Here is an 8,384-nt window from a genome sequence, read left to right as displayed (position 1 = left end):
AGACTAGCCAAAAGCAATGCCAACAAGAGCAACTACAGCAAGAACCAACAGATTGAAATTGGTTTGTTTTGCCCTTTTATTCATTGGGCAAAAGATTCCCCATCACATCACCCTGAAAGATCTGCATACTCTTTATACCTTAGCAGGTCAGTTGTGGAACAGAACTAGGTACAAGGTTCAATTATTTTTGCAAGCAGTTGCACACACGACACCTGTAAATTCCTGGAAAATTGAGAACAAACCCAATTTTTTTAATATTCTGCCCTCTAATGTAATATAATTACAAGCTTCTAAAATAATGATAATTTTTTTTAAAAAAACATTAAAAAAAAAACCTTTTTCAAAAAGCATAATAATAGGCAGAAGTACTTGTACCCAGATGGTTTTCTTAGAAATAAGCAGAAAATTCCTCTGCTATATCATGCTTTTGTTCTACATCACTATATAATTTATAGATTGATATGGCAAGTTAGAGGTAGATCATATAAATAAGGGGTGCAATGGATTAAATAACCATGTCTCTTATGAAATATGAAGTAAAATTGTCAGGAAAAAATTCACAAATCTATTTCTGGTCCATATTGATTTTCTGATTTTTTAAATTTCCAATATAAACTTTAAAAACTTTCCCAATATATCATTTAACTCTCCATTTGTTTGATCATTTTTTACCATTGCTTTATTTTAGATTAACATTGCTTGACAAAGATGTTCTTTGAAGTCCAAAATGCTATCACTTGGTAGAATAGCAATGAATACCTGGCAAACTTGTTTGGGTGCCTTGATACAACTAGAACTATAAAGATCAGAATTATGTAATCAGTGGGTTTTCCCCTGTGTTGCACTGTGGAAATAAAAGTTGGATTTTGAAGAAGCAAGGAGATAGTTTTAATGGTTTTGAACTTTGGAAGTGGAGAAGACAGTGGATAGCCAAGAATAGCTAAATAAATGGTTCATCAAACAAAGAAATAAAATGACAAAGTTCAAATTATCCTACTTGGTGGACACATTATGCAAAATCCTAACTCTCTGGAGAGGGCTCTAATACTGCAGTGAAAAGAAAGAGGGATATAGTACTCAATTACAGCAGTAAGCTGGGGACAGATCCAGAATATTCATATGGTCAGTAAGAGTTGACTTGATGGCACATAAGCATAATCAGGCTAGTTTAAACTGAACCAATTTAACTATCTTTACATGCAGAGAAATGCAAATTTGGCCACTAACTAAGTAAAAGTTTGAACAATGTACAGTAGATAATTTCATGGTAAAATTTGCATTTCCCTTTTTTGGTGGAACTCACTGATTTTTGTTTATGGTTTTTCAAATAAAGATGGAAGTCCATGCATTAAACTTTCAAATAGAAATAATAAAGGACAAAGTCCTACAATAAATTTGGAATATTTTATCACAGAAGTGTCAAATTCAAGGTCAGGGGCCAGATCTGGTCTGCAGGAGATCTGACCCGGAGGCCTACCCTAGAAACCGCAAAGGACTAGCCCACAGTGCCTCTGCCAGCGAAAGCAAATCTAGGTCCTCCTGACCTCCATTTTTGCTGGCAGAGGGTTGCAGGAGGCCATTGTAGCCAAAAACAGCTCGCGAGGGCTGCGTGCAGCACTCCCAAGCTATGTTCTTGCTGGCAGAGAGTTATAGGAGGCTGTTGCAGCAGAAACATAGCTTGGGAGCCTATTTTCACTGCCACAGGTACCCCTGGCATGAGTGATGTCGAGCTGTCCATGCGTCCACCCCAACCCTCCAAGGTCAAGCCCAACCCTGCTGTGCCCTTCAATGAAATTGAGTTCAACATCCTTGTATTATCACTTAAAAAGCTCAAGTCTGCTGCATTGTGCTTTCTAAAACCTACATTTTGAATATGGCCAAAAAACAAAATCCCCACAAGATGGCAGTAGTTTAAAGAAGATGCAAGCTATGCGACTATTCTCAAAGTTCCGTGTTTATTTGCAATGCAATTTTTATTAAAAAGGTCTTTATCAAAATAAACAATACACATTTTATAAAAAATATAAAAAGGACAAAAATAGTAGATAAGAAAGAAAACAAATGGAAGAAAACAAAAAAAGTTGTAAAGTAGCAGCTTTCAAATTTAACAGCAGATTATAACTTACTTCTTTCTTTAATTCACCCTTCTGTAGTCCATCCCTTCTAATAATCAAACCCATAAATCAGAAGTTCATTTTCTTCTTTGTTCATCAAAAGTCCATCAGGAATTTCTATTCCCTAATAAATACAATGATCCTTTCTCTAATCAAGGAAGTCAGTTTTGCCATCTCTGCCAATTCTGTCATTTTCATCAGCTATTCATCCATTCTGAGTATTTCAAAATCTATTTTTGTGTACATAAACTTTGGGTTATATATTCAAGAAACTACTTCATTTTTAGATATTGTTCTGACAACAACTTTAGAAATAATACGGTATCCATAATTCCAGGAATAAGTCAGGGGTTTTTAGATTAATCCAGTATATAAACCATTTATTCTGAATCTGAATTATTTACAGAATGTCTGAGTATACAGGATATTATACACATTTGAAACAATGAAGCTGGTTACAAGCTCTGGCTTGTTGAATCTCCATTGAACTCCAAAATATAAGTTTCTATTCTACCTGAATATTTATGGGCCAATCGACTACTGTAATGCTCTCTACATGGGGCTACGTTTGAAAAGTGTTCGGAAACTTCAGATCATGCAGAATGCAGCTGCGAGAGCAGTCATGGGCTTACCTAGGTATGCCCATGTTTCACCAACACTCCGCAGTCTGCATTGGCTGCCGATCAATTTCCGGTCACAATTCAAAGTGTTGGTTATGACCTTTAAAGCCCTTCATGGCACTGGACCAGAATATCTCCGAGACCGCCTTCTGCCGCACGAATCCCAGCGACCGATTAGGTCCCACAGAGTGGGCCTTCTCCGGGTCCCGTCAACTAAACAATGTCGGTTGGAGGGCCCCAGGGGAAGAGCCTTCTCTGGCGGCCCCGACTCTCTGGAACCAACTCCCCCCAGAGATTAGAACTGCCCCTACTCTCCCTGCCTTTTGTAAACTCCTTAAAACCCACCTTTGTCGTCAGGCATGGGGGAACTGAATCACCTCCCCCGGGCATGTACAATTTATGCATGGTATGTTTGTGTGTATGTTTGTTTAGTGTGTATGTTTGTTTAGTAAATGGGTTTTTTTAAATATTTTAAAGTATATTTAGATTTGTCATGATTTGTTGTATGCTGCTGTGAGCCGCCCCGAGTCTGCGGAGAGGGGCGGCATACAAATCTAAATAATAAATAAAATCATTTATTTCATTCAAGTTTCCATTTTGCCCTCATTCTTAGCGTCTATAACAGAAACATGCTTTAATAAATGATTTTCTTTATATCTTGATCTGTGCATACAGTAAATGATCAAAGAGATCTCACCCATCTTTGTTCTATTCCTTGCTGAGTAAGGAACCATTTAATAAGCATTCATTGATTACAAATTCTTATGTGCACTATATGCACATTTATGCTATTTAGTAAGCAACTTTGAACATATTTTACAACACACTTCACAATTCAAGCCTATTTACTTCATCATATACTTTTTCTGAATTAGCAAATCTACAGTAAACTTTCTCACATTCATATATTTTGCAGTGATTACCAAAAAAACAAAATTTTGATCTGCACCTTTCCTAGCTCACACTGCATTTGTCAGATTTTGCTACATTTTTTCCCAAACACCCATAACAACCTAAATGACACAAATTTGTACCTACTGATTTTGGCCTTATTGTTCAGAATTACACTGAAACCTTCATTTCCTGTGATTACCTTCAGCAGCTTCATTTAGTAATATCACATCATATTCATATTTCAAACGTACTGTATCCTACCCTGTTTGTAAACAAAACAAGTGAGTAAATCTGTGTTATTGACATCATAATGCTTCATTAAAGCATGTGTTTTGTAATGCCCTAAGGATGTTAATTATTATTATTAAGTATTATTAGCCTACAATCCCCTGTGGTGTCTACCCATCCTGTTAGATCTAGCAGGAGTAGCGTGCTCCGAGTCCTATACATAAGAGAGTTCCATCTGATGGGTAAAGGAACAGCCTTTTGTGTTGTGGTACCCACCTTCTGGCATTCCCCCAGAGATTAGATTTGCCTGAACCCTGCTGGCCTTTTGTAAGACATTGGAAACCCATTTTTTCCATCAAGCCTGTGGCCCTGATAGCACAAGTAAGCCCGTTTCCTGGTCATGGCTGTTAAATAAGTGTTCCCAACTGAAACATTGTTATATCTGTTGTTTTTAATTTTGGTAGCTTTTACAATGTTTCTTTTGTTTTTCTTGGCAATATAAAGTCAGGCATTTGAGAGGGGATCCATAAACAATTAGTTATACAAATATTAATTTGGCATTTAGACAGAACTTAATATTTCTGACACACTGTATAATTTTCTTTTAAGATACATACCTACTACATGGAAATTGATGGCTGGACAGTGGAAAAGAATATATCTTTCATATACAATGATGGTCAATAGATGGCACTGAATATTAATCGGCATCACCCAACATGGCTTTGGTGCAAAGTCTTTCAATTAATATTTTAGTAAGATATAGGCAAAATTCTTAGATTGCCAGCCTTAGTGCCTGCTAAAGGAAGAGAAACAAAACTAGTTCGCTCTTGGTAAATTGTGGACAATGTGCCCTAATGCAGTGACGGCGAACCCTTTTTTCATTGGGTGCCAAAAGAATGCATGCACGCTCTCATGCATTATTATTATTATTTTATTTATTAGATTTGTATGCCGCCCCTCTCCAAAGACTCGGGGCGGCTCACAACACTAATTAAAAACAGTATAATGGAACAAATCTAATAGTAAAAATTATTGCACATGCGCGAGTGCCCACACTCATAATTCAAGGCCTGGGGAGGATGAAAAAAGCTCCCTCCCCCCAGAAGCCCTCTGAAGGCTGGCAAAGACCTGTTTCCCAAGTTCTGGTGGCCCCAGTAGGTTTGTGATTCTCCCTCTCCAGGCTCCAAGGGCTTTCCTGGAGCTGGGGGAGGGTAAAAATGCCACCCCCATCCCCCCGGAGGCTCTCTGGAAGCCAAAAACACCCTCCCAGAGTTCTGTGCAAGCCAAAAATCAGCTGGCTGGCACACACATGCACATTGGAGCTAAGCTAGGGCAACGGCTCATGTGCCAGCAGAAATGGCTCTGCGTGCCACCTGTGGCACCTGTGCCATAGTTTCGCCATCACTGCCCTAATGCAACCCTATCCCATTTTTACCCCAAACTTGCTCACTCTGTTCTTTCAAACTAGGATCTCTAATTCGGATACTAATTTGAAAGCCAACATATTGTTGGCGATATTCCAATCACCTAGTAATATGTGCAATATATTGACATACTGAGATCGTATGTATGTATGTATGTATGTATGTATGTATGTATGTATGTATGTATGTATGTATGTATGTCAGGTAGATGTGACCATCAAGAGATGGTCCCTCGGGTAACCTGGTCGCAAGCCTTGAAGGGCTTTAAAGGCGACAACCAGCTCTTTGAATAGCTGGAAATAACATAGGAATTGTTCTAGAAACAGTATGCATGAACTAGAATCTGAGTTATGGCCATGGAGGAGTTGCTGAAGGTGCATAAATGGAACTGTAATGGAATTCTGCCTGGAGCTTTACAAAGAGCTTGTAGTTTGATCATATTTTAGTGGGTTGCTGAGTCACTGGGTTGCCATCTACTTGCTATGCTGGCTCAAGAACAGCCTGCCTGGAGGACATGAAAGATGAAACCAGCTGGCTCAAAGCCACTGCTAAATTAGCAGCTCAGATCAGCTCTGCCATTCATTCAGGATCAGCTTTTTATCCGAGCAAATCTTCCATCTGGAAAAAAAGACATATCCTTGCATGACTATGCAGGGACCTTGCCCACCGCTACTCAGAAAACATAAGGCCACCTGCAGTCTCTGGCCCACTTTTTATTTTGTTTCTCACCTACAGCAGTACATCAGTGGTAGAGCCATAACAGCAAATGTGCTTTACAACAGAAGGACCATTTCATTACCACAGGTTCTTTTACTAGTTTCATCATTTTGTCCTAATGTTAGTGGAGCTCTGAACTTAGAGAAATCGGCTCAAGCTAGGAAACTAGCTAAGTTCAGAGCTCCACTAACATTAGGACAAGACGATGAAACGATCGGTTCTGTTTATTAGAGAAATTAGAGAAATCAGCTCAAGCTAGGAAACTAGCTAATTTCTCTAATAAACCTAACTGATTTTCTAATTGAATTATAATTCAGACTTTCTTTTTTGATCCAATGTTTGTACGTCTCCCAACATATGATAGCGCACATCTAGCAACAGTTTTCCCACCACTCTCTACATTTGAACCCTTTGGCCTGTTATAGAATCAGGTTCCTTCTTTGTTGTTCATTACCTCCTGGGTGACTCTATGGCAGCAATTGACTCGCCTATCTCCTCTCTGCCAAGAGCAAAGGACCCGGAATAAGTCCGGAAAGGAAACCTGGCCATCTGGGCACTGTTGGAAAGCTCAAAAGAAGCTTTTGTTTCAACTTGTTTCAAAGCGAAGGGTTTTCCACTGGAACTGAATTGCTCTCTGCTTCCAGCCTACAGGTTGTCAGTCTTGTGGAGCAGGGAGTATTTTACTTTTGGAACAAGCTAACTCCTTTGATATATGAGAAGGCCTGGGTTGGAATTTGTGTCTCTTGCCAAGGGACATGCTGTAGCAGCCAATTGACTGTAATTGCTCACCTGCACTAAATTACTGCCCCCTCCCCACTCCCGGATTGTTCTCCATGCTAAGCAAGAGGTACAAAGCTCTGCTTGTCCTCAAAGAACCTTTCAACCAGGGAAGGATGTCAGTGCTCCTTCTTAATTTCTATAGGTTCACTTGGGGATGAGTCCAGGGGAGCTTCTTCGCCTGGCTCCCAGCCCTGCCTAGATCTAGGATTCCAAAAGGCTCAGGTCCCTTTCAGTTTATGCTGGCTTATTGACACGTTCACAGGCTGTAAGCACACAGGGCTGTATTTGTACCTTTGCAGGAAGCAAAGGTTTAACTCATGTTACGAAGTTTACAAGAGCAGCTGGGAAGCAGAGCTCTTGGACCGGATTCCTGTGGCACGGGGGAAGAGCTTGAAATCCAGTCTTGGGTGGGGATCCTGCGGCAGATTGCTGCTAGCTGGTAGGAAACACAGGGGAAACTCCTCACCATCACCAGTTGCCTACACATTAATATTGTTATGCTACAAAGTAATGTACTTCTCATCAAGTTTAAGCATGTGGGGCAACAGTTTCGGTTAGTAGCAGGTGCTGAGTGAACATTTTGCCTGATGGGATAGGAGAATTAATTTTATTTGCCTATGCAAAAAGATATTTGTAACAAATAAGAGGGGGAGAAAAGGAAAAGGCACATATCCCTTTTATACTCATCATTTTGATACCCAGTATTATGAATATATTTGCCTTCTGCCATATTTATTTATTTATTTATTGGACTTTTATGTCACCCCTCTCCAAGGACTCGGGGCGGTTTACAACATATAATAAAACAATGTATAACACCTTAAATCCATTTAATTAAATATAAAATGTAAAAAACAATAAAACCCAAACAATAAAAAACAGTCATTCCCATTCAATCAACTTTATCTCAACACATTCATTGACCAGGGGGCAAGAATCTAATGGTCCCAAGCTTGGCGACATAAATGAGTCTTGAGACTCTTATGGAAGGCAAGGAGGGTGGAGGCAGTACAATTCCAGAAGGCCGGGCCCACTACAGAGAAGGCTCTTCCCCAGGCCCTGTCAAATGACATTGCCTAGTTGATGGGACCTGGAGAAGGCCCACTGCAAGGGGCCTGACAGGTCACTGGGATTCGTGCGGCAGAAGGCGGTCCCGTAGGTATTCTGGCCCGATGCCATGTAGGGCTTTATAGGTCATAACCAACATTTTGAATTGCGTCCGGAAACCAATTGGCAGCCAATGCAGTCCAAGGAGTGTTGGAGAGATATGTGCCTGTCTGGGCAAGCCCATGACTGCTCACACGGTTGCGTTCTGCACAATCTGCAATTTCTGAACGCACTTCAGAGGTAGCCCCATGTAGAGAGCATTGCAGTAGTCGAACCTCGAGGTGATAAGGGCATGAGTGACTAGGGCATCAGTAACATTTTACTTAACAATAGAAAAAGCAGGAAATAAAACGCACATGAAGCATATACACCAAAGACAAATTTCTTGTGTGTCCAATCACACTTGGCCAATAAAGAATTACATTCTAAAATATAAACAATGGTTCATATTTCTAAATGGTCCTTCAATTAGGATCTCGGCAGCGAATACTGTATAT

The sequence above is a fragment of the Erythrolamprus reginae genome, chromosome 2, assembly GCF_031021105.1.
Source record: "Erythrolamprus reginae isolate rEryReg1 chromosome 2, rEryReg1.hap1, whole genome shotgun sequence".
Taxonomy (NCBI): domain Eukaryota; kingdom Metazoa; phylum Chordata; class Lepidosauria; order Squamata; family Dipsadidae; genus Erythrolamprus; species Erythrolamprus reginae.
Note: the sequence above shows the minus strand (reverse complement) of the source record.